Raw genomic sequence first — 18,737 nt, 5'->3', positions numbered from 1 at the left:
TTTTTTTAAAACTTTTTTTTATTAATTTTTATTTAGATGAGTGCACTGTAGCTGTCTTCAGACACACCAGAAGAGGGGACCAGATCTCATTACAGATGGTTGTGAGCCACCATGTGGTTGCTGGGAATTGAACTCAGGACCTCTGGAAGAGCAGTCAGTGCTCTTAACCCCTGAACCATCTCTCCAGCCCAGAATTAACCTTTTAGAAATTTTCATTCATTTGAATTGCTCACACCTAGAATCTATGCTCTCACCAGCATTTCCACTCACCACTACCAGCTCCAGCCACTGATTCAATAGCCAACTAAATGGGATAAACAGGCATGTTGAGCCAGCCAGCTTTTTAACGGCTGTTAACAGTTTTATGCAAGTCTTTCACACCATATGGAAGGTTAAAGTACACGGACTAAGTGACATAATGGATAGCGCATGTAGATCGCAGAACTTTGAAGGTTGAGACAGAAAAATTACTGTAAGTTCGAAGTTGCCCTGGCTACATATAAAAAGTTCACCATGTAATCAGTCAAAAACAAGCCTCAACAGATACAAGAAGACTGAAATAATCCCACGCATCCTATCAGATCACCACGGACTAAGGCTGGTTTTCAATAACAACAATAACAACAGAAAGCCCATATACACATGGAAGCTAAACAATGCCCTACTCAATGATAACTTAGTCAATGAAGAAATAAATAAATTAAAGACTTTTTAGAATTTATTGAAAATTAAGTACAACATACCCAAACTTGTGGGACACAATGAAAGCAGTGCTAAGAGGAAATCTCATAGCTCTGAGTGCCTCCAAAAAGAAATAGGAGTGAGCATACATTAGCAGCGTGACATCACACCTAAAAGCTCTAGAACAAAAAGAAGCAAATACACCCAGGAGGAGTAGAAGGCAGGAAATAAATTCAGGGCTGAAATCAACCAAGCAGAAACAAAAAGGACTATACAAAGAATCAACAAAAGCAGGAGCTGGTACTTTTTGAGAAAATCAACAAGATCGAGAAATCCTTAGCCAGACTAACCAGAGGACACAGAGAGTGTGTCCAAATTAACAAAATCAGAAATGAAAAGGGAGACATAACAACACAATCAGAGGAAATTCAAAAAAATAATCAGATCCTACTACAAAAGCCTATATTCAACAAAACTGGAAAATCTGGTTGAAATATATAATTTTCTAGACAGATACCAGGTACCAAAGTTAAATCAGGATCAGATAAACCATTTAAACAACTCCATAACTCCTAACAAAATAGAAGCAGTCATTAAAAGTCTCCCACCCAAAATCAGTCTGGAGGTTCCTCAGAAAATTGGACATTGAACTGCCTGAGGATCCAGCTATACCTCTCTTGGGCATATACCCAAAAGATGCCCCAACATATAAAAAAAGACACGTGCTCCACTATGTTCATCACAGCCTTATTTATAATAGCCAGAAGCTGGAAAGAACCCGATGCCCTTCAACAGAGGAATGGATACAGAAAATATGGTACATCTACACAATGGAATATTACTCAGCTATCAAAAAAAACAATGACTTTATGAAATTCATAGGCAAATGGTTGAACTGGAAAATATCATCCTGAGTGAGGTAACCCAATCACAGAAAAACACATGGTATGCACTCATTGATAAGTGGCTATTAGCCCAAATGCTTGAATTACCCTAGATGCCTAGAACGAATGAAACTCAAGACAGATGATCAAAATGTGAATGCTTCACTCCTTCTTTACTTTTTTTTTTTTTTTTTTTTTTTTTTTTTTTTTTTTTTTGAGCTGGGGACTGAACCCAGGGCCTTGAACTTATAGGCAAGCGCTCTACCACTGAGCTAAATCCCCAACCCCTTCCTCCTTCTTTAAAAGGAACAAGAATACCTTGGCAGGGAATAGAGAGGCAAAGATTAAAACAGACACAGAAGGAACACCCATTCAGAGCCTGCCCCACATGTGGCCCATACATATACAGCCACCCAATTAGACAAGATGGATGAAGCAAAGAAGTGCAGACCCCACAGGAGCCGGATGTAGATCGCTCCCAAGAGACACAGCCAGAATACAGCAAATACAGAGGCGGAATGCCAGCAGCAAAACCACTGAACTGAGAATAGGACCCCCATTGAAGGAATCAGAGAAAGAACGGAAGAGCTTGAAGGGGCCTCAGACCCCATATGTACAACAATGCTAAGCAACCAGAGCTTCCAGGACTAAGCCACTACCTAAAGACTATACATGGACTGACCCTGGACTCTGACCTCATAGGTAGCAATGAGCCCTTGGTCCTGACAAGACTGAACCCCCAGTGAACAGGATTGTTGGGGGGAGGGCGGTAATGGGGGAAGAATGGGGGGGCGAACACCCATATAGAAGGGGAGGGGGAGAGGTTAGGGGGATGTTGGCCTGGAAACCGGGAAAGGGAATAACAATTGAAATGTAAATAAGAAATACCCAATTTAATAAAGATGGAGAAAAAAAAGGAAAAAGAAAAAAAAAACAACCCACGTAGACTAAAACCATACTTCATTCAACATCAATTTTCCAGACTTAGCTTCTCTGTCTATGAACCACAAAGCTCAGAAAACGTTTACTAAGTGTATAAATGAGTAGTCTGATAATTCAGGCAGAAAATTAGTTAAAGTCTATGAGTTGCAGGAAAATGTAATGTAATTCTAAAGGAACGAAACAAATTCTGATGTGAATTCATTAGGTTGTTGAGATTTAACCAAAACCCCTTCCAAGAGCTGTGGAAATAGGTAGACTCCACAAACGGAAACTAAATGTTTCCCTGACAACTGCTGAACAAAGGAAAGAAGGTCTCCATGGAAACCACCCAGGCCTTGCATCTACTATTCACCTTCCCCTCTGCCTGGCATTCAAGCACATCAAATCAGCAGGAAAAGCATGGGAAGCTGAAAGAGAAGGCTTGAAACAACAAACAATGTCCATGTTTGGTACAGTGAGGTTTTTTTTCCCTCAGAAACACAAGATACAGCCAGTCCAAATGTCTCAGGACTCAAAGTAAGAAACCTTTGCATAACTAGCCCAGTTTTAAATACGCCCTGACTTAATCCACTTGGCCTTTAGCAATAAGCTACCTTGTATTGAGATTAGAAGTTTTTCCCAGTTCTGGAATCTAAGTCTATGTAAGATCAGATGTGGGCAGATTCTGAGTCAGTATTCGGTTATGGGGATAAAAGGCAGAGGTATCTGTCATCTCCTCCTTTCCTCCTTCACTCCTCCCCTCCATAGATGGTGCTTTCTTGCCTTTTTCTGCATCCATCGAATAGGCAAACAAGCTCCCTTCAGCACTCTATAGGGACACTAAACCCATCCATGAGGACCTCATCCTCGTGAACTTACCACTTAATACACTCAAAAACAGAGCACCCCCCAAAGAACTGTGTACTATTTTCCTAGGTCTGTTAGAACCCTGCAATTCTGTGGCTTAAGACACGAGACCCATATTTATTGTCTTACAGTTCTGGAGACTGGGAACCAAACACTGAGATAGCAGCAAGCAGGGTTTCCCCATTCAGAATGCTCTAAGGAGAGCATCTGCTTCCTGCTTCTCCAGCCTCAGATGTTTCTTGGTGCTTAGATCACTGATTCTCAACCTTCCTAATGCTGTGACCCTTTAATATAGTTCCTTATGATGTGGTGACCACCTAACCATTAAAAATATTTTCATTGCTACTTCCTAACTGTAATTTCGTTACTGTTATGAATCACAATGTAAATATCTGTGTTTTCCAATCATCTTAGGTAACCCTCTGAAAGGGGCTGTTTGACTCCTGCTCCATGGGTCATGACCCACAGGCTAAAAACCACTGGCTAAGGTGCCCCACTCTAATCATTATGTCACATGTGCTCTTTCTGAATCTGTCTTTGTGTTGCTATCATCTTATAAGAATACCACTCACAGTGGATTAGGCCCATTCTCCTTCAATATGTGCACATCTTAACTAGATTACTTCTGCAAAGACCTTATTTCCAAAGAACATTGCATAACTTTTGGGAGACACAATTCAATACAGAACACACTGCATTTATAGAAGGTATTTTACTTCATCTGTTAACTTTTGTTGTTGGAATTGTTGTTCTTGTTTTTAAGTCAACCGAGAACTCCATTTAGTTCATACCTCAATCAAAATAGAGTGTCTTCGCTTGGTAACAGGCTCACATAGAGCTACAATGAAATCTGGACAGCTACAGCCTTTATTTTGGGCAGCCATAGGCCAAACTCAAAATGGGAGGTTCTGTTTAAAAGGGAAGGGAATGAAAGTGTGATATGGGGACAACTAGAAACGCCTATCACACAAGTGACAAGGAAAATCACCCCAGGGAAAATAACTCTGACCTACTGATGAAAAGTTAGTGCAAAAATGAAATCATGAAATTATAGTTAGGAAAGATCCTGAAACTGAAATGAAAACAATCAAGAAGCAAGAGACAATGGATACACAATGAAGAGTCCCCCAAATCTGCAGTGTTAAGGAAGATACTCATTCACAATGAATCACATGAAGCCTCATGACTCTGTCTTACAAAAACACTGAGCCAGGACTTTGGAATGTGACCAGATATAGAAAAATACCAATATCAACTAACCGGACCACACAGAGCTTCCAGGGACTGAACCACCAACCAGAGTACACATGGGTGGGTCCATGACTCCCACTATACATGTAGCTGAGGATTGCCTTATCTGGAATCAATGGGAGCGGAGGAGATACTTGGTCCTGTGAAGGCTTATTGTCCCAGTGAAGGGGAATGCTAGAGGGGTGAGCTGAGAGTGTGGGGAGAGCATCCTCTTAAAGGCAAGGGGAGGAGGGATGGGATAGGGGGATTGCGGATGGGAGGCCAGGAGGGGGGACAGCATCTGAAATGTAAATAAATAAAATAATTAATAAAAATGATTAAAAAGTGATATAACAGAGTTTTCTACTTGTCACACTCAGATCCTTTCCCATCCAGATATCATGCGTTTCTATACTTGTGTTTTTCATTTGAAGTATATGCCCACATGCAGTTATAAGAAATAGTACAGAGTCTTTTTCTTCTATCCACTTTCCCCTAATTATGATTTCCAATGCTACTGTACAGTATCAAAGCCACAATGCCAACAGGGATGCACTTCTTTTTTCTTTTTTTTTTTATTGGATATTTTTTATTTACATTTCAAATGTTATTCCCTTTCCCAGTTTCCCGGACATCAGCCCCTATCCCATCCCCTTCCCCTTCTTCTATAAGGATGTTCCCCTCCCCAACCACCCCCTTCCTATTTCCCTGACATTCCCCTACACTGGGGGTCCAACCTTGGCAGGACCAAGGGCTTCCACTGGTGCCCCAACAAGGCCATCCTCTGCTACATATACAGCTGGAGTCCTGGGTCAGTCTATGCATAGTCTTCGGGTAGTGGTTTAGTCCCTGGTAGCTCTGGTTGGTTGGCATTGTTGTTCTTATGGGGTTGCAAGCCCCTTCATCTCTTTCAATCCTTCCTCTAATTCCTCCAAAGGGGGTCCTGTTCTCAGTTCAGTGGTTTGCTGCTAGCATTAACCTCTATCTGTCATGTTCTGGCTGTGTCTCTCAGGAGACAGCTATATCAGGCTCCTGTCAGCATGCATTTCTTGGCATCCCCAATAGTAACAGGGTGTGGTGGCTGTATGTATATGGGCTGTATACTCAGGTGGGGCAGGCTCTGAATGACTCCTTAAGTCTCTGCACTGAACTTTGTCGCTATATCCCCTTCTATGAATATTGTTATACTGTTGTTCCCCCTTTTAAGAAGAACTGAAGCATCTGCACTTTGGTCATCCTTCTTCTTGAGCTTCAGGTGGTCTGTGGATTGTATCTTGGGAAATTCAAGCTTTTGGGCTAATACCCACTTATCAGTGTATCAGTGAGTGCCTACCATGTGTGATTTTGTGTGGTGTGTGTGTGGTGTGTGTGTGTATGTGTGTGTGTGTCTGTTGTGTGTGTGTGTGTGTGTCAGAGAGAGAGAGAGAGAGAGAGAGAGAGAGAGAGAGATAGACAGAGAGACAGAGAGACAGAGAGAGAGAGACTGGGTTACCTCACACAAGATATTTTCTAGTTCATTCCATTTGCCTATGAATTTCATGAAGTCATTGTTTTTGATAGCTGAGTAGTACTCCATTGTGTAGATGTACCACATTTTCTGTATCCATTCCTCTGTTGAAGGACATATGGGTTCTTTCCAACTTCTGGCTATTATAAATTAGGCTGCTATAAATATAGTGGACCATGTCTCCTTGTTTTATGTTGGAGCATCATTTGGGTATATACCCAGGAGAGGTATAGCTGGGTCCTCAGGTAGTGCAATGTCCAATTTTCTGAGGAACCTCCAGACTGATTTCCAGAGTGGTTGTACCAGTTTGCAATCCCACCAACAATGGAAGAGAGTTCCTCTTTCTCCACATCCTCTCCAGCATCTGCTGTCACCTGAGTTTTTTATCTTAGCCATTCTGACTGGTGTGAGGTGGAATCTCAGGGTTGTTTTGATTTGCATTTCTCTTATGACTAAAGATGTTGAATATTTCTTTAGGTGTTTCTCAGACATTCAATATTCCTCAGCTGTGAATTCTTTGTTTAGTTCTGAACCCCATTTTTTAAATAGGGTTATTTGTCTCCCTGCGGTCTAACTTCTTGAGTTCTTTGTATATTTTGGATATAAAGCCTCTATCTGTTGTAGGATTGGTAAAGATCTTTTCCCAATCTGTTGGTTGCCGTTTTGTCCTAACCACAGTGTCCTTTGCCTTACAGAAGCTTTGCAGTTTTATGAGATCCCATTTGTCCATTCTTGATCTTAGAGCATAAGCCATTGGTGTTTTGTTCAGGAAATTTTTTCCAGTGCTCATGTGTTCGAGATGCTGCCCTAGTTTTTCTTCTATTAGTTTGAGTGTGTCTGGTTTGATGTGGAGGTCCTTGATCCACTTGGACTTAAGCTTTGTCCAGGGTGATAAGCATGGATCGATTTGCATTCTTCTACATGTTGACCTCCAGTTGAACCAGCACCATTTGCTGAAAATGCTATCTTTTTTTCCATTTGATGGTTTTGGCCTTGTCAAAAAATCAAGTGACCATAGGTGTGTGGGTTCATTTCTGTCCTCAATTCTATTCCTCTGGTCTCTCTGCCTGTCTCTGTACCAATACCATACAGTTTTTATCACTACTTCTCTGTAATACTGCTTGAGTTCAGGGATAGTGATTCCCACAGAAGTTCTTTAATTGTTGAGGATAGTTTTTGCTAATGGATGCACTTTTGCACAGAACACAAAGTGCAAAGACTCCTTAGGTTACCCACTTTTAGCCACACATTCTCTCATAGCTTTGGTCCCTCAGCCCCTGGCAATAATATAATATTCACTATGCCTATAATTTTTAAAATGTTAAATAAAGAAACAAAAGGACATGAAAGAAGGAAACTGGGGTTTTTTGCCTGTTTGCCCTCACTTTCACTGCCAAGTCCATCTATCCTGCTGCTACTACATTCCTTCCTTGGGGAAGGCTCGTTTTCCCAAAAGTAACTACAACAGAACTGTGTGGGGCTTTACAGTAAGTAAAATGAATCATATACAGAGGGACACATTTTGTATGCTTTTTCTTTCAGAGATAAGACACTAAAGTAAACTTGAAAATAATAGGAATTACTAGGGATTAAGAATGTGCTGGAAATGGAGTGGTGAGAAATGATCATTTCATAGTAGATATATACATATCACTCTGAGCTAAACTGATATCTACAATTAACATGTGTTAATAAGTTTGGGTATGTTGTGCCTTCATTTTCATTAAGTTCTAAAAAGTCTTTAATTTCTTTCTTTATTTCTTCCTTGTCTAAGTTATCATTGAGTAGAGCACTGTTCAGAAGTAAATTAATAAAGAGGTGAGAACTCCATAGTAAAATGTCTAGCAAGCACTAGGCAGTGGGATAATAGCCCAGTGACAACACCCAAGAAATCAAAAGAAAGTAATTTTTTTCAAAAGTCAATCGAGCGTATTTCTGCGGGCCTATTTTTAGTTCTTTGTCCTGTTCCATTTGTCTGTGTTCACCTATTGCCATAGTCTTGATTGCTGTAGTTATGCAGTACATTTTGAAACCATGTGACTAATTCTTCCTGCTTTATATTTCTTTTAGAAAAGACTGTTAGGTGTTCCACACCATTTTGTCATTTCATGTAGCTCCTGTTGTGATCCATATATGCTTTAAGATAAAACATTTATATCTATTAAAATAATCTTGCTAGGATTTTTATAAAATTATTTTAAACCTGTTTTTCACTCTGTAGAAAATTGAAATTCTCATTATTTTGAGTCTTCCAATAAGGACTATATGTTCTTTCCATCTACTAAGATTTATGTCACCAATGTGGTTTTCAAGACATGTGTCCCACAAACACTTTGCTAGGTTTTCAGTACTTTCTGAGTAACGGTAAGTGGTATTATATGTATTCCTATGAAAGAACCTAAGGCATCATACATGCTAAGCTAGTATTCTACCACTGAACAATACACGCAATACACAGATTGTATATTTTTTCACCTTTAGTGGTTATGTGTTCCTAGCTAGTATGTAATGTATTCATTTTTAACATTTATCTTGTATCTCACCCTTATTAGTTCTAGGAATTCTTTTGTGAATTTCATTTTATTTACATAATTAATCTGTAAATAGGGAGAGGATTTTTTCTTCTAATATTTATGCCTTCTATTTCCTTTGCCTTATTAACATACTGGCTATGATTTATAACACACTGTTGAAGAACATTGTTAAGAACAGATATCCTTGCCTGGAACGTTATTTGAGGCTGGAGACGTCATGAGCGGAAGAGCCTCTTCTTAGTACATGAGAGACTTTGTATTGTTCCTTGGTACTAAAATAACAGATACTAGAAAGAAACTCAAATGCATAGCAATAAATAAAAGAGAAAGCCCTGTGGTAGTGAAATGCACCTATAATCCCAGCACCTGAGAGGAAGAGCAAGGAAGACAGGAGTTCGAGGCCAGTTTGCACTACAGAGCAAGTTCAAGGCCAGTATAAAGGGGTGTAAAGGAAGGGAGAGAATAAAGAGATGATGTAAGGGGATGGGAGACAGAAGGAAAAGGAAAACAGATATCAATTACTTTAAATTAGGAATTGTTCTATGGGCCAATTCTGCCCTACTGTCTGTATAAATAGGTTTCATTGAAAATGGGTGTGCAAACACCTTTGCATGTTATCCATGGCCATTTTGGCACTACAATAGTGGAGCGGAACAACTGTGACAGACCATATGCTCTGCAGAGACTAAATATCCACCATCTGGCCTTTATAGAAAAAAAAAGCTAAACTCTGATCTAAAGAAAAATGCCTGCATAAAATAATAATGTCATATAGTGTACTAAATATAAGACAAAAATCATTGAACTTGGGTAGAAGAATAGGTAGAGCTAACAGTCCTGCGCTGGGCACATGCCTGTAAATCCAAGCTACTTGAGAGGCAGAGACAAGGACATGGAAGATCCACACTCAGGCTGGACAACATGGTAAGATCATCATTTCAAACAAGGAGGGAGTATGCTAAGAGCTGGGCATGGTAACAAATATCTACAATCCCAGCACATGCATGGTAGACACAAGAATCAGGATTTCAAGGTCATCCTCCATTACACAGTTTAAGTCAGCCTGGACAACATGAGACCCTAATTTTTTAACAAAAAGATTGGAACTCTAGCTCAGGTATAGGATGCTTGGCTATCATGTAGGAACCCTATGTTCAATCCCCAGCAGTAGGAGTGGGAGGACATCCTTGCATTTTCCAGAAAAAGAGAAGAGAAACACTAGACAGTGGTGCTGTTTTGTTTTGTTTTTTTTAATCAAAACAGTCTCAAAATATATGCTTTTAGGGTTTTTTTTTTAAGTCGAATCACAACAGAATCACTTACCTATTAGCACAACTGGACAGCAAGCAAGGAATTACATATCTGATAAATCAATCACTCTTTAAAACACCCAAAAGGGTTCAAAACCATCTACCCTTTGCTTTTCACTGCCCGAGAAGCCATGCCTTGCTGGTTTGCTTTCAACTGGGGCTTGGGGTCCTGAAAGAAGGGATTTGTAGAACTGAAACTATTCAAGTTTGACTTTGTCCTCTTACTTCCCAAAGGCCATAGTAGTGAGAGCCAAAGCCATTCATTTCTGGTGAGCAGGTTAATCCCAGTGCCCAGGTCAGTTCTAGTGAGCAAGTGAGCACGTCACCAAGCAAAACTCATTAAAGTGCTCAGCCTGACGTACCAAGTGTCACTAATAACTTTTCCCCAAATGATGCCTTTGAAAGCACTCTTCAAAGGTGAAGTGTGTCAAAAGGTTAGCTGAAAGAGAAGAAGGCATTGGTACCTTGTCGGCCTCTCTTTTCTCACTTTTTAGATCCTAATGTCCTACAAACTGATACCAGTATGTAGCACAGAAACAAAATCTATTTTAATCTTAGAGAATTGGGAGACTTCCAAAAGCACTGACCTGAAAAATCTTGACAGAGCAGAGGAAATTGATTTTTTTCTCAGAGCCATGCAAAGATTAAAGTCAGATTTAGGCCAATAAAAGATTTATATTCCACCCAGGTCCCAACATAACATTATCTACACACACACATACAAAAATGCTTATGAACGACCATAGCTGACACACATCAGAAAGTCCAAAATAAAAGTCAGCTCTTAGGAATGCTACTCCCCAAAGCAGAAAGACAATATATACATTCCATGAAACTTTCTGTGATAGAACATTTTCAGCCTTTCGAATGGATGCTTATAAATAATTTTAATCCTCACCCCAGCCCATTTTTAAAACAACTGCGCATGAAACCTCTGTATTAGAAAATAGTACTGGCCAAGTGTTTAAGATGGCCAAAACTACTTGTAAGATAGATAATAAGTAACTTAAAATTAAGAAAACCTCTAGCTTCCCAATTTTCAAATATTGAGCATCAACTCTGTTCCCATGCCAGTAACCTATATAGACAACTATGTCATTATATCTTGTCTTTACTCTAACCTACATTAATTATGGTAAGCACATTGGGCCCAGCTACACCTAAAACAAAAGAGTATTGGCGTCCTGCCCGTCCATGACTACGATGGCCACCTACACTGGATGCTATGCAAGGAGAAAGCCTTCTCGTCAGGAAGGCTCCTTTCCAGCTACAGGAAGAGTAAAAGCCAAACTGTCTCTTTCACAGTGCTGATTGCTTTTGTAAGTTTTCTTCAAATCATGGGGTTTTTTCAATCTCCCCTATGTCTAATAAAGGAAATACAATACACAGGGTGTCAAAGTAAGAGATAAAAAGCAAGAAAAGCTATCACTGTGTAAATGAAACAAGACATTGGGACAGCAGGAGTCAAGAAGGTGAGTAAGCGAGCCAGAGCCCGGGGAAAATTGGTCATGGTCAACTGAACACAATTTGGGAAGAAAAAAGGAAAATGCTTGGAGGAAGTGAAAAGCCTTGTGCCCATGATTTCAATAGTGGTTAGAAGCAATGTGCTGATTCCTAGGGTGCAAACCATTCTCTTTTGTGGGCACATGATCAGACACAGTAAATCCTTGTACCCTGTTACAGCCCTCCAACTCCTGAAAGCTCAAAGCCAAGCATATTAAACAAACGTACAGGTCATCTGAGTAAGGAAAAGTACCAGTTGACATTCTTAATTTTTAGAAAACATAACTTAATTTCCAATCTATATAGGGAAAATTTCAGAGCTAATGGTACAAAGTCCCTTTCCAAGAACCAATGGAAGCAATAGACACCACACATTAACTAGAAGTGGCTGACTCCTGGCCTTGCATCTGCACTTTGGCTGGCATTCATATGCATCCAAACAGCAGTAAAAAGGGTGAGGGATAGAGCTCAGTTGGCAGACAACATGGCATGCAGAAAGCCTTAGGTTCGATCCCCAGACCACATAAAACTGGGTGTGGGAGCATGTGCAGAAGGAATGGCTTGAGTTTGCAGCCAGTCAGGGCTACATTTGACATGGTTGTGCTAGCACACCTCATTGAAAGACAACGCTGAACAGGGGTAGGGATGCTTGAGAAGTCTGGAGATGCAGCTGCACAGAATCGGAACTTCTAATGTTCAATATCAAGTAGAGTAACGATAGCTGTCAGTGATTAAGTGTCCATTTAAAACTATCTAGAGAATTTTGAATGCTCCTGACACAAATTATAAACATGACAAACACATCAGTAACTGTGAGCTGAGCTCACACACTGTGTATGTATACTGACATAACACCGTACAAGTATGTTTCAACTTAAAACAAAAATATATTTAAACCCCACAAATGAAGTATTTTAACCATAAATTTTATATTAATTATTTCATTTTCCCCATTTTCTACATATTTACAAAACTAAATTTATATTTTCACTCATGTTTTAGTCAATCTGAATTGTATGACATAGGGTCTAGGCTACCCTTGCTATCTTGGAACTCTCTGTGTAGATCAGGCTGCCTCAACTTATAGAGATCTGCCTGCCTCTGCTCGCCCCACCAGTACCCAAGAGTGCTGTGATTTACCAGCATGTACCACTACACCTAGCAAACCTGAATGTTTTAAAGTATCAAAGGTATAAAGATTGGAAAGGAAGAAGTCAAAATATCACTATTTGCAGATGATATGATAGTATATTTAAGTGATCCCAAAAGTTCCACCAGAGAACTACTAAACCTGATAAACAACTTCAGCAAAGTGACTGGGTGTAAAATTAATTCAAACAAATCAGTAGCCTTCCTCTACACAAAAGAGAAACAAGCCGAGAAAGAAATTAGGGAAATGATACCCTTCATAATAGTCACAAATAATATAAAATACCTCGGTGTGACTTTAACCAAGCAAGTGAAAGATCTGTATGATAAGAACTTCAAGCCTCTGAAGAAAGAAATTGAAGAAGATCTCAGAAGATGGAAAGATCTCCCATGCTCATGGATTGGCAGGGTTAATATAGTAAAAATGCCCATTTTACCAAAAGCGATCTACAGATTCAATGCAATCCCCATCAAAATACCAATCCAATTCTTCAAAGAGTTAGACAGAACAATGTGAAAATTCATGTGGAATAACAAAAAACCCAGGATAGCTAAAACTATCCTAAACAATAAAAGGACTTCTGGGGGAATCACTATCTCTGAACTCAAGCAGTATTACAGAGCAATAGTGATAAAAACTGCATGGTATTGGTACAGAGACAGGCAGATAGACCAGAGGAATAGAATTGAGGACCCAGAAATGAACCCACACACCTATGGGCACTTGATTTTTGACAAAGGAGCCAAAACCATCCAATGGAAAAAAAAGAGCATTTTCAGCAAATGGTGCTGCTTCAACTGGAGGTCAGCATGTAGAAGAATGCAGATCGATCCATGCTTATCACCCTGTACAAAGCTTAAGTCCAAGTGGATCAAGGACCTCCACATCAAACCAGATACACTCAAACTAATAGAAGAAAAAGTGGGGAAGAATCTCAAACACATGGGCACTGGAGAAAATTTCCTGAAGAAAACACCAATGGCTTATGCTCTAAGATCAAGAATTGACAAATGGGATCTCATAAAACTACAAACTTCTGCAAGACAAAGGACACTGTTGTTAGGACAAAACGGCAACCAACAGATTGGGAAAAGATCTTTACTAATCCCGAAACTGATATAGAGCCTATATCCAAAATATACAAAGAACTCACAAAGTTAGACCGCAGGGAGACAAATAACCCTATTAAAAAATGGGGTTCAGAGCTAAACAAACAATTCACAGCTGAGGAATGCCAAATGGCTGAGAAGTACCTAAAGAAATGTTCAACATCTTTAGTCATCAGGGAAATGCAAATCAAAACATCCCTGAGATTCCACCTCACACCAGTCAGAATGTCTAAGATCAAAAACTCCGGCGACAGCAGATGCGGGCGAGGATGGGGAGAAAGAGAAGCATTCCTCCATTGTTGGTGGGATTGCAGACTGGTACAACCATTCTGGAAATCAGTCTGGAGGTTCCTCAGAAAAGTGGACATTGAACTACCTGAGGACCCAGTTATACCTCTCTTGGGCATATACCCAAAAGATGCCCCAACATATAAAAAAGACACGTGCTCCACTATGTTCATCGCAGCCTTATTTATAATAACCAGAAGCTGGAAAGAACCCAGATGCCCTTCAACAGAGGAATGGATACAGAAAATGTGGTACATCTACACAATGGAATACTACTCAGCTATCAAAAACAGTGACTCTATGAAATTCATAGGCAAATGGTCGGAACTGGAAAATATCATCCTGAGTGAGGTAATCCAATCGCAGAAAAACACACATGGTATGCACTCATTGATAAGTGGCTATTAGCCCAAATGCTTGAATTACCCTAAATGTACAGAACACATGAAACTCAAGAAGGATGACCAAAATGAGGATGCTTCATGCCTTCTTTAAAAGGGGAACAAGAATACCCTTGGCAGGGAATAGGGAGTCAAAGTTTAGAGGTTGAAGGAACACCCATTCAGAGCCTCCCCACGTGTGGCCATATATATACAGACACCAAACTAGATAAGATGGATGAAGTAAAGAAGTGCAGGCCGACAGGAACCGGATGTAGATCTCTCCTGAGAGACACAGCCAGAATATGGCAAATACATAGGCGAATGCCAACAGCAAACCACTGAACTGAGAACGGGACCCCTGTTGAAGGAATCAGAGAAAGGACTGAAAGAGCTTGAAGGGCCTTGAGACCCCATGTGAACAACAATGCCAAGCAACCAGAGCTTCCAGGGACTAAGCCACAGAGAAAGGACTGAAAGTGCTTGAAGGGCCTTGAGACCCCATGTGAACAACAATGCCAAGCAACCAGAGCTTCCAGGGACTAAGCCACTACCCAAAGACTATACATGGACTGACCCTGGGCTCCAACCTCACAGGTAGCAATGAATAGCCTAGTAAGAGCACCAGTGGAAGGGGAAGCCCTTGGTCCTGCCGAGACTGAACCCCTAGTGAACGTGATTGTTGGGGGAAGGGCGGTAATGGGGGGGGAGGACGGGGAGGGCAACACCCATATAGAAGGGGAGGGAGAGGCTAGGGGGATGTTGGCCTGGAAACCGGGAAAGGGAATAACAATTGAAATGTAAATAAGAAATACCCAATTTAATAAAGATGGAAAAAATAAAGTATAAGATAAAATTATAGAACTTAAAAATAAAATATTATTTATGTTTTGATAATTGTGGCAAAAGATCTTAACATGGAATCCAATGATTTCCTCTTGGTATTTATGGTGCCTGGTACCATTGTCTCCCACATTGTGTCAAGATTGTGATCAATAGAAAAGGGCAAAAGTAATAACGTGAGAGTTCCAAGGTTAAATCATAAAAGATAACTGTGAATTCTGCCCTACTGTCTCTTTTAGATCCCTGACTCTGGGTGCAGTCAGCAGTCATGTCATAATGACTGAACGTGCTCAAGCAGCCATAAGGAAAGGCCCACATACTGATAAACTGAGCCTCTTGCCAAGTATGACTGAGTCATCATAGGAGTGGATGAATCTTTAACCTCCAATCAGCCTTCAGATAGCTGCAGCCCTACAATACATCTTGACTGCAACCTCAAAGAACACCCTAAGCCAGAACCCCAGATTACCTTCTCCTGTCCTAGTTCACAGAAATGATGTGAGGCCATAGCTGTTTATTTCTTAACCTTGGAAGCTTTCAGATACCTTCCTCCTAAGACAACAGGCAACTGTTAGAAACCAATGTTGCCATCATGAAACCAATGTAGTGAATAGCATGGCAAGAAGAGGGATCTGGAGGCAAAGAAAAGCACTTCAAATCCTGGGCCAGCCAAATGTAAGCTCTATGGGTGTCTCCTATATATTTCCTTAATAAAAACAAGATGGCATGGGAATATCAATTTCAAAGAGTGTTGTAAAAAATGAAATAAAAAAATCAAGCTATACACAAAGCATTTATATTTCGTTTCCCTCCCTCCCTCCTCCTCTCTTCCTCTTTCCCCGCTTCCTTATCTCCCCGTCTCCTCCCTCTTATCCTCTTCCTTCTTCCCTCCCCATCCTATGCAAGCACACACAACCTCCTTCCCTCCTTACCTTCAAGGCTATCCTTGAATTTACTGTACAGCCCAGGATGGCCTGAACCTCACTTCCTGATCCTCCTGCTAAGGGCTTGGATGTAGGCAAGCACCATCATACCAGCCAATTCCCACGGGGTTTTTGTTTTTTGTTTTTTTTTTTTTTGTTTTTATGAGGAGGCTTTGTTGTTAATTATTTACCTTAATAGTCTCAAAAAGAACAGACTAGCTCAGTCCAACATGATTTGCAGTGGGCAAAATCTAGTGAAGCAAGTGTTCTGATTGCTAAGGATTTCATTTGGGGGCTTTTACTACTTAGCCGTCTAACACTTCGAACATAACCCAGAGCCATGCAGCATCCCTCCTTTCATTTTTGATACCACGCCTACCTCCCTTCATTTCAGAAATATCTTCACTAAATATGATTCCCAGAGGACAGGTCCCCTGGAGCATATAGCGATGAGACACAACACACACACACACACACACACACACACACACACACACACACACACACACACACACACAAAAGAAAAAAAACTGAAAATAAAACTCTGTATGATAATTTACTAATCTAAGGGAAAAAAACCTTCCAATATATTAAGAATAAATCCAGTTACAAATACACTAGTAGGTCTGTGTGGAGGCTCTGAGAACAGCCAGTTATTTACAAGATATACAAGGAGGAGGGGTGGAGGGGTCCCCTTAGCCAAGCAAGGGCCTCTGAAGCCAAAAGTATTCTCTCCGCTGAGGGCTACACACAAGAATCCATCTTCATCTTTTTCCTTCTGGTAAAGCTGCCCCATAGTTAGGCTGGACTGTGGGACTGTCTTGGCCAAAAACAGGAAGATGGCCTTCTCCGAAGGAAGCTAGATCCTCCTCCTGATGATTCACATGAACTGAGCCACAGTGATGTCAGATGGGACCAAGTACTTCCCTTTGTCAATGTCAACAATCTGAGAGCCGGAGATCACTGGGACCCTGTGTGGTACTTCACGCAGACCTTTGTGGATTCCAAGAATCTGTGTTTTGGTGAGTCTTCCTCCGTAAACGCCCACTTCATGGTGCTGGGAAGCAAAGGAGCGGGCTCTTTGAGCTGTGGACTTCGGCAAAGTGACCACCTCCCTCGGTTTTTTAAAATGAATAAATGACTTTTTTTTTCAGAGCCTCAATTTATAAACAGAAGAACAATTAAATAATACTGATTCTTAGGGCAATCAAAAAAAGACTAATTTTCCATAAAGGCAAGGGATGGCCTCAGGCCCTATTGCCAGACCCTGTCACACAGTTATAAAACAAAGGGTCATCCCTGTGCCAAGGGGCTTTTATTCCATTTAATCTTTTCAATATCCTTACATTATTATCTAGGCTACACTAATGTAGGGTTTCTCAACCTTAGCACTACTAACATTTGGCGTTAATAATTATTTATTTTGGGAACTAACTCCCTGGACCTTGTACTCACTAGGCACCAGTACCACTTCCCTAATTGTGACAACCAAAAGATATCAGCAGACATTCTCAGATGTCTCAAGTATACGGGATTATATAGTCCTCTGCTTGAGGACTATATGTAAAAATATCAAATAGTCACCAAATCATCCTTAATTTATTTGCATTCCAGTCATTATCACCCCTCTCAGTCCCACCTCCCACAGTTCCTCATCCCATTCTCCCCCCTTGCCTCTGAGAAGGTGCCCCCCAGCATACTTCCCCTCCCCCCAGGGCCTCAAGTCTCTAGAGGATTAAGCACATCTTGGCCCACTGAGGACAGACCTCTGCTATATATGTGCCAGGGGCCTGGCACTGACGGGTGTATATTCCTGGTTGGTGGCTCAGACTCTGGGAGCTCCCTGTAGTCACCAAAACTTAACAGCTTAAAATAACATCATGTACTTGCTCATATTATAAAACTTACTAGGAATCTGATCAACATCACTGTCATTTTGGTATCTAAACTGATGGAGCTGAGTTTACCTGCAACATCAGCAGTTGTCATGACAGAAAGGAAAAGAAATAAAGCAAACCACTTGCTAGATCTTCAAGCTGTTGCCTAGGGCTGAAAAAGTAGCTCAGAGTTAGAGCACTTGTCTATCACGCACGAGGCCAAAGCACCATCCCCAGCACTGAAGGAGAAATGCTTCTACCTGGAAGAAGATGGGACCTGGAAGAACACCTCGAGCCTTTACAGGCCGCATGCTAAGTGAAGCCACAGCCAAAGCAAACAGTAAGAAGGGACCAGTGATTGTTAAGGAGCAATGTAATCTATCCACACTTGAAATATCCAGAGGCATGAATATTTTAAAACATGAAAGATAGTCACAGAAAACTGATAAAACTCCCCACACCTTTTAAGCCAAGAATCCAACCCTGATCTACCTAACACACACTCCACTTCAATGCTAGGTTGTGTTCCATAGAAGAAACTTCTGTGCAGGACAGGTGATGGCACTTGGCTTTAAGCCTAGCACTCAAGAGGCAAAGGCAGGTGGATCTCTGAGTTCCAGCCAGCCTGGTCTACAGAGTGAGTTCCAGGACAGCGAGGGCTACACAGAAAAAAAACCCTGTCTCAAAAAAACAACAAAACAATAAATACCAAAAAGATACTCTCACAGTA

General features: G+C 40.8%; 1 protein-coding gene and 1 pseudogene across 1 annotated transcript in view; both read right to left on the bottom strand.

Annotated features, from left to right (window-relative positions):
- Positions 1-18,737, bottom strand: part of LOC116889066 (ralBP1-associated Eps domain-containing protein 2-like) — a 70,367-nt gene that overhangs the window by 14,666 nt on the left and 36,964 nt on the right. The gene's annotated exons all lie outside the window — the stretch shown is intronic.
- LOC116888768 lies at positions 16,674-17,183 on the bottom strand (annotated as a pseudogene).

The sequence above is a fragment of the Rattus rattus genome, chromosome X (assembly GCF_011064425.1).
Source record: "Rattus rattus isolate New Zealand chromosome X, Rrattus_CSIRO_v1, whole genome shotgun sequence".
Taxonomy (NCBI): Eukaryota; Metazoa; Chordata; class Mammalia; order Rodentia; family Muridae; genus Rattus; species Rattus rattus.
This window is presented reverse-complemented; position numbering and strand designations above follow the sequence as displayed.